Source organism: Monodelphis domestica, chromosome 1 (assembly GCF_027887165.1).
Source record: "Monodelphis domestica isolate mMonDom1 chromosome 1, mMonDom1.pri, whole genome shotgun sequence".
Classification (NCBI taxonomy): domain Eukaryota; kingdom Metazoa; phylum Chordata; class Mammalia; order Didelphimorphia; family Didelphidae; genus Monodelphis; species Monodelphis domestica.
This window is the reverse complement of record NC_077227.1, coordinates 480,631,259-480,649,186: the sequence shown is the minus strand read 5'-3', so window position 1 is coordinate 480,649,186 and position 17,928 is coordinate 480,631,259. Positions and strand designations below refer to the sequence as shown.

General features: G+C 37.5%; 1 protein-coding gene across 5 annotated transcripts in view; it reads left to right on the top strand.

Moving 5' to 3' along the window:
- The first annotated feature begins 978 nt into the window (after positions 1-978).
- Positions 979-17,928, top strand: part of DNAJC5 (DnaJ heat shock protein family (Hsp40) member C5) — a 53,856-nt gene continuing 36,906 nt past the window's right edge. For 4 of the 5 annotated variants that reach the window (XR_458441.3, XM_016426443.2, XM_056812789.1 and 1 more), the window contains exon 1: positions 1,046-1,269. The gene's annotated coding sequence lies outside the window, so the exon portion shown is untranslated. Of the gene's footprint in view, positions 1,270-17,928 lie in introns of all 5 variants that reach the window. The other variant, XM_001367607.4, reaches the window with a different exon arrangement.

Here is a 17,928-nt window from a genome sequence, read left to right as displayed (position 1 = left end):
TCTTTGTGGGCAAGGATTGTCGTTTTTCATCCTTTCAGGAACAGAGCACAGACCCTGAAAGGTGTTTAATAGTTGTCTACAGAATTGAATGGCCCAAAGGAAAGCAAAAGCCATCAATAACCATTAAAGGTCACTAGAGTTTCCATTTGATCACTTTATATATAAGCCTAATCCTTAGAGATTGCGTGGTTTGGGGAGGAAAAAAAACCCCAAACTGCCCTACAGTTTGGGAGAGTATGGCAGATGGGTCCCTAGCTCTGTTATTTATTAGCTATGGTCTTTGCCAAGTCAACTTCTCTGTGCCTCAGTTTCTTCACCTGTAAAACGAGGGTAATCATAACTTCATCATTACTCATCCCTCCCCCATCCTGACCCCCAGGTGTAGGGGTCGTGAAGACCTTGGCAAACCTTTAGAAATGTTACTACTATTCAGATTTATTGAATGGGTCTCTGCAGCTGAGAGTAGCCGCTACCCCTCCGTCGGATACGTCAGTCTCCGGTGGAAACGTGCCACCGTCCTCCTCCCATGCGCTGTTCCCTGAGTAGCTCAGGAGTGGGCAGAATGGACCTGGGCTATCTCCACGAACCCGAGGAAGCCTGTCCAAGGTGAGAGACGCAAGCTTGGCGTCCATGGGTAGCTCACCTGTACAGAAGCGACTGGCTCCACCCCACTAACGCCAGAGGCCACAATCTGCCGCCCTAGACAGATGTACAGAGGAGGCCCCCGGTTACCCACCAAACCACCTGTACTGGCAGGTCGGACCGGTAATGTGTAAATGACTCGTTTCTCCACTCTCTTACTCCAAGAAAAAACGGAGAACTGAACTGATGCCGACTCGGGAAAGACCTCCAGTTGACGCTCAGACACACGCCTCGCCTCCTTTCCCACGCCCAATCAAGCTTCTAGAGGCGTGCACGCGCCCGCTCCCAGCCGCGTTTCTCCGGCTCTTCCCCCTCCTCCCTGACGCCCAATGCGCGCGCTCGACGGTGAAAGTTCTTTGGGGATGCGCACGTAGGGCGGCGTGTTGCGTGAGCGCGCGCGACTCTTCCTCCGGCCCGTCACCCCGCCCCCTTCGCTTCTACCTCTACCGACGCCGCCGCTCCCGCGCCCTCTGCCGCTACCGCCGTCGTCGCCGCCGCCCAGGGTCTCACGGAGGAGCGGTCACCGGCTGTGGAGGCAGCGCGGCCCAGGCCTAGCGCCGGGTGCGAAGCCGGAAGCACAAACGGAAGAGCCGAGCCGAGCCGGCCGGCCAGCTGTAGCCGGAGCAGGTAAGCGTCTAAGGAGAGGGGCCGGGCCGGGCCTCCAGTCTCTGGCACTACTGCCCGAGCCGAGGCCCGGCTTCTCCCTCTCCTTCACACGTAGCTCGCCAGTCTTGGGGCCGCTGAAGGCCAAGATGGAGCCACGGGTGGCGGGGGTGGGGAGAGGAGATGGTGCCGCAGCGTCGCCGCCGCCACGGAGAGGTTGGGGGGAAGGGCGGAGAGTCCGGGCAGTTGAAGCCGGGGAACCCTGGAGAGCCGAGACCCCTAGGGTGGGGGTGGGGGGCACTGTAAGAGCCAGAGGAGACTATTCCGGTAGAGACGCGGGCGGGGCGGGCTCGGGAACCCCGGGCGGGTAGGAGAGGACACGGCGCAAGCACTGGGTGGAGCTCCCGAACTAGGGTATAGGTACACCCACTTGGGGGGACGTGGAGCTGAAAAACCTGAGCCGGGAGAAACTGGGGGAGGGGACGCAGGGCGGAGGAACCAGAAGAGAAGCTGGGAGGGAATGAGATACTTGAGTAAGAAGAGTGGAGGAGAGGGAATTGAGGTGTGGGGAGCCGAAGAAAAAGAGTAGGGGCCTTGAGCGGGGAAGATCCTCCAGGAGAGGCTGGGTGATGGGCGCCTTTTAGGTAAAGGGGTTAGAAGTAATGGAAGAGGATCCTAGAAATGAGGGCAGGAAGGGAACCTGTGGAACAATATGGAGAAAAGTGTCAACCTTCTGGATACATGTATCTGCTATGGAATAGTGGTCAGGCCTGAGCAACAGAAGATTGAGTTATAGATAGGCCTTCGGAAGACTTAAGGATGGAGGAAGGTGATTGCTTGGGTTTGTCATTGTTGGGCCTGTGTTGATAGTGCTTTAGTGAGAGATCTTTTTTTTAACCCTTAACTTCTGCCTTAGTATCAATATTGATACTAAGGCAGAAGTGTGGTAAGGACTAGGCAATAAGGGTTAAGTGACTTGCCCAGGGTCACACAGCTAGGAAGTGTCTGAGGTCAGATTTGAACCTAGGTAGGACCTCTTCCCATCTCTAGGCCTGCCTCTCAATCCACTGACCCACCCAGATGCCCCCTTTAGTGAGATATCTTGACAAATGGTTTTGGGGATTGGGGAAGTATTTTCTCTAGGTAATTCATATCATTCTGGTATTCTGTTTAATACTAGACCTCAAAAGCCCAGAAGTGCATGCATTTTTTTTTTCCAAATTGGAGAGAAACCTCAAAGCTATCTTAGTTTAGTCTCTAAAGTGTACTTCTTGATGGAAAATGTCAAGCAGCAAGTCTAGAGGCTTTTACTAGCCTGATTATATATATTTTTTAAGAGTTTGGGTAGCTGGAGTTAGAGGGGAGAGAGAATACATGTAATATATTAAGAAATATCTTTTCCAGTTTTAAGATGGTGGATTCGTTTTTCATTCCAACAGTATGCCTCAATACAAAATAGCCACTGAAAGAATTGGTGAAATACAACTGAGAAATTGTTGCTTTTCTATTTTGTCCAACATTTGCTGGCAAAATTAAAAGGTATTTGAACATGTTGCCCAGAAAAAGCAAGAAATAATTGATGCTCTAATCAGGTCTATTCCCTCCCTATCCCTGCTCTTATGTGGTAGCATTATTTAGTGCCTTTTTAAAAAATGTAATGTTGGAGATTCATTCTCTCAAATTAAACATGTATTGGGGCAGCTAAGTAGCACAGTGCATACAGATCTGGAGGCAGGAGCACCTGGGTTCCAATCTGGTTTCAGATGTTTCCTACCTGTGTGGCTCTGAGCAAATCAGTTAATTCTAATTGCCTAACCCTTGCCACTCTTATGTCCTAGAATTCATACTAAGAATGTAAGGGTTTTTTTTTTTTAACTAAACATATAAACTTTTAAAGTAAATTTTAAAATGTAATGTTTTCAGAATATTCTCAGACTTGTAACGGACCTGTAGTTTTAACAGTATGACTACATATTCTATGCTGCTTTCCTCTAAAAATGCCTTGAAAGCATCATATAACCATGGCAGGGCCTATATTAGAACCATATTGTTTTCAGCAGGCATTTATAATGGTAGTATTATAAATACTACCATTGATGGAGCCAAAATTGTATGAAATAAGTGGAGGGAGGCAATCCTTGTTAAGATATACCCCAGGGTGACATCTCTTCAGCCACATAAGGGAAGACATAAAATGTCAGACCTGAAAAGGAAATTAGAAGTAAACGTTTCATTTTTGGGGTGTTTTTTTTTTTTAAACCCTTACCTTCTGTTTTGGAGTCAATACTGTGTATTGGCTCCAAGGCAGAAGAGTGGTAAGGGCTAGGCAATGGGGGTCAAGTGACTTGCCCCAGGGTCACACAGCTGTGAAGTGTCTGAGGCCAGATTTTAACCTAGGACCTCCCCTCTCTAGGCCTGGCTCTCAATCCACTGAGCTACCCAGCTGCTCCCTTCATTTTTGGTTTTGTCATTCATGTTAAGTGCTTTTGTGTCTATCCTTAGACTTAAGCTACTGATATTTTGGCCAGCAGGGCATAGTAGTCACAAAATTTGTCTGTTTAAAAAATATTTTAATAGCAAAATTTTGCCTGTCTCTGTCCATTATCATGTTCTATTTATATTTCTCTTGGAGGTGGAGAAATTTTACCCCATATAGAAGGCTAATTGAAATTAGGTTAGTTTGTGTTAATTACTTTGCAGCTTTTTTTTTTAATAAGTTGTATTTCAGGCATCTATAATCTTTCACTTGAAAGGTAAAATAAGAAACTTTAAAACTTATGGAACTATTTAAATTCATATACATAGAAGACTGGGTCATTCATTAATGGATTCGCTATTGTCTTTCACCTCTGTCAGTACTCTGAGAGATTGGGAAGAATGGCGTAGCAGTGTGGGATTAGATTCCAAACTAAGCTGAAAGTCTGTAGGAGAGCCGATTATGTCTGACCTTCTATGTAGCTATGAGTCTTCAGGTTGATAGAAAGGACATGTCTGTTTACTTGAAGTTGTATTGTCTTGTAACCAACAATAAATGATAAGACAGGACCATCAACTAAAGCACAGCTAGTCCATCAGCCTAATAAGGATGCTAACTACAGTCCAGTTTTATTAGACTTGGTGACAGGAGAGCTTTCAGATAGCACCTCTATAGTAAGTTTTAAGTGGGGTAGTTGCAGACGGAGTGTGTGGGGGAAAAAAAAAACACTATTAAGTTGACTTGATGAATTCAGACACTTCCTAGCTGTATGACCCTGGGCTAGTCACTTCTTAGCCCCAGTTGCCTGTCCCCTACCACTCTTCTGCTTTAGAACTGATAGCACTCTTAAGACAGAAGGTAAAGATTGGAGTGTAAGAGGGAGAGGAGCAATAATAAAAAAGAATTGTTGAAGGGGCAGTTAGGTAGCCCAATGTATAGAGTACCAGGTATGGAGTCGGAAGAACCTGGGTTCAAATGTGGCTTCAGACACTGCTAGCTGTATGATCCTGGGCTTACTTAACCTCTATTGCCCCCCCTTGTTCGTCTTCTGTCTTAGAATCAATATTGATTCTAAGACTTGATGAACTAATGATTCTAAGAGAAGGTGGAAAGGGCATTTTTTTAAGGATAAAAAAAAAAGATTAAAAACTTTAAGCCCTAGACCATAGGTATTAACGTATGGGAAATAATAACCACAAAATAATCAACAAAGGTAGAGTAACCTATTCATCAGAAAAACAGCCAAAAATATCCACTAATTCTTTATTTGTACCCAGTTCCATGCTAAATACTGTGCAAAGTGAACTAATTCTTTTCTTGCTTTCAAAAGCCTTATGCAACCTAAGGGATGAGAAGAAAACCACTCATAAACAACAGATTCTTCAGTTGGTATCCAGTGTTGAATGGGATAGCAGATTAAGAATCGCATTATTGTTATACTTTTGTCTTCAAATACAAAGAACATGGACAGAATCACCACCAACAACAATGTAGTAACATCTTGATGTCAGTGGAATATGTTTGAACTGTATCTGGTTCCTTATTAGTACTATTTTAAAATATATTCTGGAAAGAATTCCTAAATATTCTAGATAATCATAAGAATACTTCTTTAACTTAGTTCTCTTCAAAGTAGGCTTGAAGCACATTAATATTTGTAGGAAAACCTTAACGAATGGCCATAGGAAGATACTCATTTAAGGTTCAATCTTAAGGGTTTTCTGTTGATAGTTTCTCTAAAAGCTTATTAGGTGGCATTTTGAACCTCTAAATACTATAGTGCAAAACAACTTGGACTAACCATCCACACTGAAAAGAACAAAGTGGATGAAAAAATGCAGTGTCCAAATTGTAACATGCAGCATTCCATTCAGTTAGTTCGAGTGTACAAACTAAAATATTTGTCTCTTGGAGAAATGCTTTAGCTGGATTATGAGCTGAGCTTAGAATTGAGCAAGAGGAAGAGGAAACTAGGTCGGGTTTGGGAAATTGTGTGGTGCTTTTAGTAATCCGACTACTTCCTCCTGATCCATCTGTTTAACAGTGTTCTCATGATGATCATAGTACTTATGAACACTGGGAAATAGTGATTTGGGATTTTCATGCTTGGGGGAGGGGGGAAGGTGTGCAAGGCATATATTGAGAATAAAACAGTGATTGAACAGTTTGAATGATATATTGATACCCCTGATATATTAACACAGAAAATCTGGAACATGTTGAATATATACTCCATTGTAAGGGTTAAAATTTAAGGTTTGACTAAAATATATAATTCAAATAATTATTGCTCAAAAGCAAGTGACCTTTAATAGCTTTTATTTAAAAAAGAGGTGGAAAGAGTGAAATTAGAGAAATACAAAGGGGTAGAGAAGACCTACTCATCCAGGACTTGTTGACCTCCAACCAGAATTATACTCTCTCCAGAATACAGGAAGGGAAAGCCAGCTATCCACTCACCCAAGTTCCCTCCAAGAGGCAGGTCAAGACAATGATTCAAGCTGAAGGTGATTCTTGAGACTAACCTTCTTCTTGAAGCTGACTTCCTTCTTAGAGTTGACTTTCTCCTCTAGGCCCGGAAATTCAGGTCCTTTTATAGTGGGTTCTTCCCCTTTTCACAGGGACCAATCTCAGCTTCCAAATTATCTAGTACTGCCCAGGGGGCAGTGTTTGTGGGAACCAGTTCTCACCTTCTGAAGGTCAATTTCTCATCAAAAAGGTTCACAGTTTCCTGATTGAACAGTATCTGTGGGTGTGAACTCTTAAAAGAATTCACAAGTTTCTGACTTTGATTTATCATCAATTTTCTAGAGTTATCACTCATTTTAGCAAGTGACTTGCGAACTAACTCCCTTACTTAGTGTTCACACCACACCACGGAGGATTTAGACAAAATAGTAAGAGTCAGTACCTACACCAATAAAAATTATGGTTTTTTTAAGTGAATGAGTGTGTGTATATATATATATATATTTTTATATATACACTTAGTTATAACAGTCTTTTTTTTTTTGGACCCCTTACCTTCTGTGTTAGAATCAATACTGTATATTAGTTCTAAGGAGGAAGAGCAGTAAGGGCTAGGCAATGGGAGTTAAGTGACTTGCCCAGGGTCACACAGCTAGGAAGTATCTGGGGCCAGATTTGAACCTAGGACCTTCTCCCATCTCTAGGCCTGGCTCTCAATCCACTGAGTCACCCAGCTGCACCCCACCCCCCACCCCTGGCTATAATGGTCTTCTGAATGAATCTGAACTTGAAGGTGGTTCGCAAAATTCACTTTGAAGAATTAAGACTTCCTCATTAACAGCAATTCTGATCAGGATATAATTATATAAATGTTTTTTTTCTCAGTAGAAATGAGCAGGGGCCAGCTGGGTAGCTCAGTATATTGAGAGCGAGGCCTAGAGATGGGAGATCTTAGGTTCAAATCTGGCCTCAGACACTTTCCAGTTGTGTGACCCTGGGCAAGTCACTTAACCCCCATTGCCTAGCCCTTGCCACTCTTCTGCCTTGGAACCAATACACAGTATTGATTCCAAGATGGAAGGTAAGGATTTAAAAAGAAGAAATGAGCAATTTCTGTCAAACTAAAAAGTTGGTTCCAACAGGTAACTCTAAAGCAGTATAGTCCCATGTATCTTAAAACGTTACTTTAGAGTATGTTTTATATATTTCAAAATATAGTCCAGGGATGTCCTAAAACCCTTTCAGGAGTTTGCAAGGTAAAAACTATTTTCATAATAATACTAAAACATTTTACTAATATGGTAAATATTGATAGATATAACCTTCATAAACAAAAGCTCTGGCAAGTCCTTAGTAATTCTTAAAGTGTTTAAAGGGATCCTGAGACTTCAAAGTTTGAGAACTCTAGAGAATTCTTGGTCATTTTTGTTCTTGAGCATTATTTTTTTCTGAAGCTGTTTAATATCCCTAGGTTTTATTATAAAACTTTATGCCCTGCTATCTATGTTTCTTCTGAGGAAGCAGTTTATAATGTTTAAGTTGTGTTGAGCTGTATTAGAATAATTTTTCCTTTCACACTTATTTGGCTTTATCCTCATTAGAGGTGTATTTACTTTGTAATATTTGATATTAAACACTGAAAAATGTCATCAGTTTAGGTATGAGAGATGAGATTAGACAAAATAATAACTCTACTGCCCACAATAACATTTTGAAATAGATAATTCTATTAATAGTATCTCCATTTTACATTTGGGGAACCAACTATTAATTAATGCCTCAGTTGGGTTTTGACCAATCTACTGTCTATTAATTTTTATAATCTACAGAACCTCTTGTGAGGAAAAAAGTTAGTGGAACTATGAAATGATCCCATCATTTTGGAGTGCAATTCAGAATTATGTCGAAAGAGTTACAAAACTATACCTTTTGACCCAGTGATACTACTATTGATTTTATTTATTAAGGTAATTAGGGAAAAAGAAAAAGAACCTATATGTTTAAAATATTTATAGCTGCCCTCTTTGTAGTGGCAAAAAATTGGAAATTGAGAAGATGCTCATCAGTAGAGGAATGGCTAAACAAATTGTGGCATATGATTGTGATAGAATACAAAATTAAAAAATTTTAACCTTGGATGATATTTATTTTGCATTTTTTATATGTTATCCAGTTTCACATTCTCATAGAATCAGCAATAAAAACAACCTATTCTCCAAATACTAGTTAGATGGTTGTAGGTAAAGCACTTCAGGGACAGCAGATTAAAATTTTTTTAAACCCTTAACTTGTCGAATTGCTACTTCATCAAGTCTTGCAATCAGTACTTAGTATCAATTGATACCAAGGCAGAAGAGCAATAAGGGCTAGGCAGTAGGAGTTAAATGACTTGTCCAGGGTAACAAAAAGGTCACACACCTAGGAAGTGACTGAGATCAAATTTGAACCTAGGTCCTCCTGACTCCAGGCCTGTCCCTCTATCCATTGTACTATCTAGCTGCCCCAAATAGTTTAAGGGGAGCAACTGGGTAGCTCAGTGGATTGAAAGCTACGACCTTAGGTTCAAATGTAACCTCAGACACTTCCTAGCTGTGTGACCCTGTGCAAATCACTTAACCCCTATTGCCTAGCCCTTAGACCACAATTCTGCCTTGGAACCAATACATAGTATTGATTCTAAGGCACAAGGAAAGGATTTTTTTTTTTTTAAATTGAAATACATGAAATTCTGTGAATGAAATTAGCAGAACCAAGAGAATGTTATGAACAGAACAAATATTCTTGAAGAATGATTTCTGGATGACCACCTCCAGAGGAAGAACTGATAAAAAATGAAAAAGAAAAGAAAAAACTTGATACACATGATATCTATCTCCCCCCCCCCCCATTTTTCACTATAGTAACATTTTGACAGCAATTATGATCACGTTTCAGTAATTGAGATTGCTTCATTTGAATTGTGATTTGATACTTTCTCTGCATATTTAACAAAATATGATCCTCACTGTAATGAAATCACTCATCCTCTGAAATATTTAGCATCTGAAAAACTTTGGAGGTAGAGTAGTATAATGGAAAGAACATAGGATTTGGAGTCTGAGGATCATTCAGATACCTACTTTGCTACTTTGTAATAATAACTTCATGCCCTTGGGCAAATAAATCACTTAACTTCTTTGGGCAGTAGTTTCCTTTCTGCTAAATGAAGGTGTTGTACTAAGTGATCTCTAAGAGGACTTCTAGCTAAAATAGCATGAAATGAATTCAATATTTTATCTAATGATATTAGTTGAGGGTATCATTGATGTATTCACTGCAGTTGTATAACTACTACGTACTATTAATGATACCATTATATCGTGTTGTTCAGATGGCTTAATTTTTAAAAGTTTGGATGATTTCATGAGTGTAATGTTAGATGGTGGTTCGTATATATAAGTAGGCAATTCCTGAAAAGTTTAAGCATAGGAATCAACTGGTAGAACAAATGGCAATTAACCTCTTCTTGAAAATATGAAGCCTGAGGCAGGCTTGGGTGGCTAGCTATTCCATACTTGGCCTTAGGATTTAGAGATGTAATGAATGCTAGAGGGCAGGGTCATTTTAAAGATAAGGAACACAGTCCAGAACGATTAAGTGACTCAGTCAGGATCTGTGATTTCAACCCTGGGTCTCTCTGACTTGAGAAACAGTTTTCCTACTGTATCCCACATGCCTCCGTGATTAGGATCTTATTGCTCTCCTAAAATCCTGGTTGTTATATTTGCTTTGGACTTTCAGAATTACAGGCCTTTGAAATGAAGCTCAGGGTGGCCCACCTGTGAAGAGGAGAGAGCCCTTTTCTAAGGGCTTTTCTGTGGAAAGAATCTGCTTGTTCATTTTCCCTTTTTAATCCTATAAAATTGGAACTAAGATATAATTTTTCCAGTAAAACAGTTATAAGGAGCTTTAATGTATGAATGATTAAGCTATATCAAATGTGTTGATGTACTTACTAAAGATTACTGACAACTTGTTTACTAACTTTAAAGTTGAATGAAGCTTTGATTTAAAGATTAATAATAATAGTTAGCCAGCTCTTTTTTGTAGTGGCAAAGAATTTGGAAACTGAGGTGGTGTCCATCAATTGGGGAATGACTAAACAAGTTGTCATATATGGCTGTAATGGAATAGTATTGTGCCACAAGAAATGACAAACAGGATCAGTTCAGAAAAACCTGGAAAGACTTGCATGAACTGATGGAAAGTGAAGTGAGCAGAACCAAAACAGAGTATACCGTGACAGAAATATTGTATGATGATCACTTGTGAACAACTAAACTGCTAGCAAAAACAGTTCCAGGATAAACCCAAGGTACTCATGATAAAATCTACTAACCACAGCCAAAGAAGGAACTGTTGATTGCAGATCAAAGCACACCTTTCACTTTATTTCCTTCATGAATTTTTGTTTTATGTGTGTCTTCTGTCATAGCATGAAAGCACTAGTACTCCTATATCAGACTAACAGCTGGGGGGAGGGGTCTGAATTTAAAAAAATCAAAACAACTGTCAAAAATTGTTTCTACATGTAATTTAAAAAATTTACAGTTAAATAATAATATCTGGAATTTATATGATGCCAGCTATTTGCCAGACACTGTGCAAAGCCCTTTGCAAGTATTATCTCATTTGATTCTCACAACAAACTAGGAGATAGATCTTATTATTAACCTTTTTTTGTGATTGAGGAACCTAAAACCAGAGGTTAAATGGATTGCCCAAAGTCACACAGATAGTACATGTCTTAAGACTGGACTTGAAGCCAGTCTTCCTGGCTTCCAATCTTAGTATTCTATCCACTGAACCACTTAGCTATCTATGTCATAAAACCTTGAAATCCAATTGACTTTCACTTTACATAGCTTTATGATTTATGAATTTATGTTCTTTTAGGCATAGCATATTATGTAAAATGTTAACTCATAAGATTTTTAGAGTAGAAAACATTTCTCTCTCATAATCCTTTCGACTCACCTTACAGAAAAGGAAACTGAGTCCCCTGAAAGATTAAATAACTTAAGTTCACACAGGTAGTAATTAGTGAAACCAGCTTTGGAGCTGAGACATTCTAGCTCCAAATTTAGTGTTTTGGGTGCTCCTCAAATTATAGATTTTGTTAATCAAAATCCAACCAACATAGCTTAAAAATACAATAGCAATATCACCATCAAAAGGGAATCTTAACTGAAAATAAGAATCATAAGGATAATAATGGAATTTGTCTTTGATTTTGAATATTTTGAGAAGTGAAATGACATTTAAATTTTAATATTTAAGGAAAAACCAAATCTTTCAAGAAAATATTCCTTCAACATTTTCTATTCTTACTGTCAAAATATATAATGTTAACTTTATAATGGAAATGTTTAAATTTCATAAGCAAAGTATTCTAATTAATATAGTAAAATTTATTAAGATACTTAAGGAGGGAAACACATTTTAAATGATAAAAGGTTGTTTTGTTGTTGTTGTTTTTAACTCTTACCTTCTGTCTTAGAGTCAATACCATTGTATTGATTCTAAGGCAGAAGAGTGGTATGGGGTAGGCAGTGAGGGTTAAGTATCTTGCCCAGGATCACATAGCTAGGAAGTGACCATGGTCAGATTTGCACCTAGGACCTCCCATCTTATAGACCTGGCTCTTAATCCATTGAGCCATCTAGCAACCCCCTTGAAGGTTCTTCTTAAGGAAAAATTTCCTTCCCCCAAATAAGGAAAAACAGTTGTATAGTAGTACATTGATCTTGAAGCCAAGAAGAAATGGATTCACATCTTGCTTCAGCAAATTTCGACAGTTAAATGACTGTCTTCGCAAGTTTCTTCTTTGGGCCTCAGTTTCCTCATCTGTAAAATAATAGTACTCCTTCACATGATTATTGTGAGGTTCAAATTAGGTAATTTAAAGAAATCACTTTTGTGGACCTTGAAGTGCTAAATGAAAGTTTTTATCATAAACAATAAAATCTATTACTCATTGATAGAATTCCCCAACAAAAATTTATACTTCTGTGAATGAGTTATGTACAAGAACAGTTACTGATAATCTGAATTTTAAAACAAAGTGCCTCTGGATCAATAAAATATTTCTCTCACAAAGCTCCTCCATTCACAAGTCTTTTAATGAGCAAATGAAAACCTTTGGCTCAGTATTATTGTTATTTTTTTTGGCTCAGTATTGTTAACTATACTAACATTTCAGTGCTTGACATATACATTGCCAAAAATAAATATAGCTGCCAATTCTTTAAAAAATATGTGATATACCTAAGATGGGGGTGTGGAATTATAAGTTATATATTTAAATGTTAACTTTAGAGAGTGGTTTTTACAGATCCCAGGTACAATAAAACTTTACTATTTTTTGCCTTGAATGTAGAAACATAAAAAATTAACTTCTACATTTAATATTTATCTGTATATTAATGCCTAAAACATATTATAAAAATTTGTACCTTCTATTTGATTTTGACAAATTTGTCACATGACCTGTATTTTAAAGGATATTAATGACAGATATACTGGAAAGGGCACTGGTTATAAATTAAGAGAGCTGTTTTCCAACTGTGCCGTTCATTAACTGTGTGACATTGAACTTTTCTCAGCATGTTTCCTCATCTTTGAAATAAGAATATTATATTTAAACAGCCCACTTTACAGAGTTGTGAGAGTCAAATGATATGTGTCAAAGTTCCTTATAAAGTACTCCAAAGTGATGTGAATTGATCTTACTAGTATTCTGTAGAGTGATTTGGAACTATGTCCAACGGGCTTTAAAATTCTGGATACCCTTTGATCCAGCAGTATCACTATTAGGCCTATATCCCAAAGAGATAAAGGGGGGAGGGATTTATTTGTACAAAAATATTTATAGCAACTCTTTGTGGTGTCAAAGAATTTGAAATTGGAGGGATATCTATCAATTGGGGAATGGCTGAATAAGTTATGGGATATGGTTGTAATGGAATGCTGTTGTGCTATAAGAAATGTTGAGAAGGATGATTTCAGCAAAACCTGGAAAGATCTGCATGAACTGATGCAGTGTGAAGTAAGCAGAACTAGGAGAACACTGTACACAGTAACATTATATGTTGAACAATTATTAATGACTTGGCTCTTCTTTACAGTACAGTGATCCAGCATAATCCCAAAGACTCATGATGACCCATCTGTCTTCAAAGTAAGAACTGATGGAGTCAGTTAACATATGAGACATACAATATTTCTTCTTTTTTAGTTCTCTTCCACAAGATGACCAATATAGGAAAATGTTTTACATTATTGCACAAGTAAAATCTATATCCAACTGCTTGCTGTCTTGGAGAGGAGAGAAAGGGAGGGGAAAATTTTTTTTAAAACAATGATTAAATTTTTTTTCATGTAATTGAGGGAAATAAAATAACACAGAAAAGTGCTATATAAATATTACAATTGTCATTACCAGCTATTAGTGGCTTTATCATCAGTAGTATTTGCAAGAGAACTTTGATATATAACAATATATTTGAAAGAACAAAACATCAAGAATGACAAAAAGAACTAATGAAAGCATGAAAAGGAAGATTGGTCTATCGGTTTTAGATTTTAAACTATTATCAAGCAGTGATTATAAAAATTATCTGGTATTGGCTGAGAAGTGGATCAATGGAACAGAACAGACATACAACAAACAGTAGTGAAGGATTATAGTAACCTTGTGTTTGACAAGAGTATAGATTCACACTATTGGGATAAGAAATCACTATTTGGTAATAATTGCCTAGACAATTGGAAAGCAGTTTGGCAGAAACTAGGTAGAGACTGATATCTTACACCATTCACTAAGATAAAATCAAAATGGATACATGATCTAGACATAAAGGGAGATATCAAGCAAGTTAGAAGTACAGAAAACATATTACCTATCAGATTTATGGATAGGAGAGGAATTTATGAATAAACAAGAGATGGGGAGAGCATTGTGAGATGTAAAATAAATAATTTTAGTACATTCCGTTGAAAATGTTTTTGTGTAAATAAAAGTTATTGCCAAGATTAGAAAAAAAGGCAGGGAATGGGGGGAAGGGTTAATAGAAAGTCTTGGTCTCCTATCTAAAATATATAGAGAATTTTGCCATGTTTACAGGAATAAGAGCCTTCCCCCAATTGAGAAATGGACAAAAAATATGAACAAATAGTTTTCAGATGACAATATCAAAGCCACATGTAGTTACATGAAAAAATTCTATAAACCACTTCTGATTAGGGTAATGTAAAGTAACAATTTTGAGGTAACTGACACCCATCAGATTGGCTAAGATGACAAAAGAGCAAAATGATAGTGTTGGAAGGGATGTAGAAAAATGGATTCCACTGTTGGTAGAACTCTGAACTGATCCATCCATTTTGGAGAGCAATTTGGAATTATGCCCCAAGAGCTATAAAATTGTGTTTACCCTTAGACTCAGCAATATAGTGGCTGTTCTGTTTCCCAAGGAGATCAAGGAAAAAGGAAAGGAACTTATATTTCTGTGTGTGTGTGTGTGTGTGTGTGTGTGTGTGTGTGTGTGTGTGTGTGTGTACCGTACTCTTTATGATGGCAAAGAACTGGAAATCAAGGGAATACCCATCAATTGGAGAATGGCTAAACAAATTATGGTATATGATAGTAATGGAATACTACTGCATTGTAAGAAACAATGAGCAGGTTAATTCTTTAAAATCTTGGAAAGAACTACATGAGATAACGAAGAGTGAAACGAGTAGAACCAAGAGTATATTACATACAGCTACAGATTTCATATTTGAAGGATAACTTGTGAATGTACACCTCCAGAGAACTGAAAAGTGGAAACACAAAAGACATAATTTCTATATATCTGTTGTATGAATGAAGCCTTCTCTAGTATAGGGAGGGGACAGAAGGGCTGAGAAACCTAGAAATAAATTCTATTAATTAAAAAAAATTAAATAGAGAACTCTGATATGGTTGCATTAATTTGTCTTTAAAGGACTCTTCCTAATTCAGCTGCATTCATAAGATAAGAATATGGAAACAAGTTGTTCAGTTGTTATTTTCTTATTCTGGGAGCTGTCCAGCATGAAATGAAGGCTACATTCTTGTAATAGTCTTTTGTGTCTTTTCTGTTTTAACTGAGATTCTACTTTTTATTAATACTGAGAACTTGGCAGAAAAAGAATCCTCCTTTTTGTGTTTATGAATTACATTTTTATATTTTAAACTTTCTTAATTTCCATAAATTACAGAAGTTCCCCTGGAAGAGCTGTTACAATCTTGGTGTGAAATCAATTGCAAATGTTAATATCTGGTCTTGACAAGACATTCCCATTGAATTTCACTTCACCAAATTAGCTGCTTGGGCATACTGTGTTCAGAGACTGGAGAAGAGTTTGTTATTGAGATATGTTCTTGAGATTTAAAATGCACCTTGGACTTTAGTGTTTGGACATTTTAATTTAAGTTCATTTTTTTAATCCATTTCATTTAGGTTTATCTTAGGTACTTTAGAAAAATAAGCTATAAATAGTAGACACCTTCTGTTTCATGACAATTCTTTTTTCTGTTCTATGTTTATTCAAGTGATCTACAATTGTAATTTATGGTTGTTACTTTCAGAATAAAAATTAATTTTAAATCTGTTTCACAAAATAAAGAATTTATTGGTAGGAACCTTGCATTGCAGTTGTGCTATAGAAACAATGCAACAAGATTTGGAGGATCTCTGGAGTCATAGAAATCTACATTTATTTGAGTAAATGGTTGTTTAAATGTACTTGTTAATCTAATGCTGTTTCTGTTTTGATACTGTTAGGTGCTTCTCTTTGGATTTGATTACTAATACTTGAAGTCTTATTTTGCATTTGTAGTCAGTCTTTCCATCTCTCTTGACATTTCTTTTAAGGGATTGTTCTCCTATGATAAACAGACTTGATCTTGATGAATAAAAAATGGGTTGACGTCTTAGTTTAAAACATTTTATAGTTGAGGGGGGAAAATGATAGGTCCCATGACTTTAACAACTTGTGAATTTCACATCTTTTATTCACTTTGAATGCAATATTTTTTCCTGAAATAAAACTGACAGTTTCTATTTTCCTTGTTTCTGGTTGTAGACAGTCTGCTACTATGTGATCTATTTGTCCTAATTTACTTGTACTATGTGAGAATTACTATCACAAAAATCTGAAATAACATGGTTATATGCATTGCAGTGCTTAGTCAGCTAACTTTACTTTTATTAAAGAAATATTTAACTATCATAATACTAAATGTTATCATTTCCCATTTAAACTTGTTTGTGCCATAGCAATAGCAGCTTGTGATTATCTTTCTGCTTATTTCAGGACTATTAAAAAGAGAGGCAGGTGGGGTAGGACGAGCTAACATAATAAAAATAACCATCCTACCCAAACTTATTTACTACCATGCCCATCAACTACCAAAAAGCTTTTTTACTGAATTAGAAAAAACCATAACAAAGTTCATTTGGAAGAACAAAAGATCAAGGATACCCAGGGAAATAATGAAAAAAATGCGAAGGAAGGTGGCCTTGCAGTACCAGATTTCAAAATACACTATAAAGCACTGGTCATCAAAACAATTTAGTACTGGCTAAGAGACAGAAAAGAGGATCAGTGGAATAGACTTGGGGTAAGTGATCTCAGCAAGACAGTCTATGACAAGCCCAAACCCAGCTTTTGGGACCAAAATCCACTATTTGATTAAAACTGCTAGGAAAATTGGAAGACAGTGTGGGAGAGATTAGGTTTAGATCAACATCTCACACCCTACAGTAAGATAAACTCAGAATGGGTGAATGACTTGAATATAAAGAAGGAAACTATAAGTAAATTAGGTGAACACAGAACAGTATACATGTCAGACCTTTGGAAAAGGAAAGATTTTAAAACCGAGCAAGATTTAGAAAAAATCACAAAATGTAAAATAAATAATTTTGATTACATCAAATTAAAAAGTTTTTGTACAAGCAAAACCAATGTAACCAAAATGAGAAGGAAAGTAACAAATTGGGAAACAATCTTCATAACAAAAACCTCTGACAAAGGTCTAATTATTCAAATTTACAAAGCACTAAATCAATTGTACAAAAAAATCAAGCTATTCTTCAATTGATAAATGGGCAAGGGACATGAATAGGCAATTTTCAGTCAAAGAAATCAAAACTATTAATAAGCACATGAAAAAATGTTCTAAATCTCTTATAATCAGAGAGATGTATGTCAAAACAGCTCTGAGGTATCACCTCACACCTAGCAGATTGGCTAACATGACAGCAAGGGAAAGTAATGAATGCTGGAGGGGATGTGGCAAAATCAAATGCATTGCTGGTGGAGTTGTGAATTAATTCAACCATTTTGGAGGGCAATTTGGAACTATGCCCAAAGGGTGCTAAAAGACTGTCTGGCCTTTGATCCAGCCATAGCACTGCTGAGAGATAATAAGATATTTTAAGATATTAATTAAGAGATAAAAGAGATAATAAAGAAAGATACATGTACAAGAATATTCATAGCTACATTCTTTGTGGTGGCAAAAAATTGGAAAATGAGGGGATACCCTTCAATTAGGGAATGGCTGAACAAATTATGGTATATGTTGGTGATGGAATACTATTGTGCTCAAAGAAATAATAAATTGGAGGAATTCCATGGGAAGTGGAACAACCTCTAGGAATTGC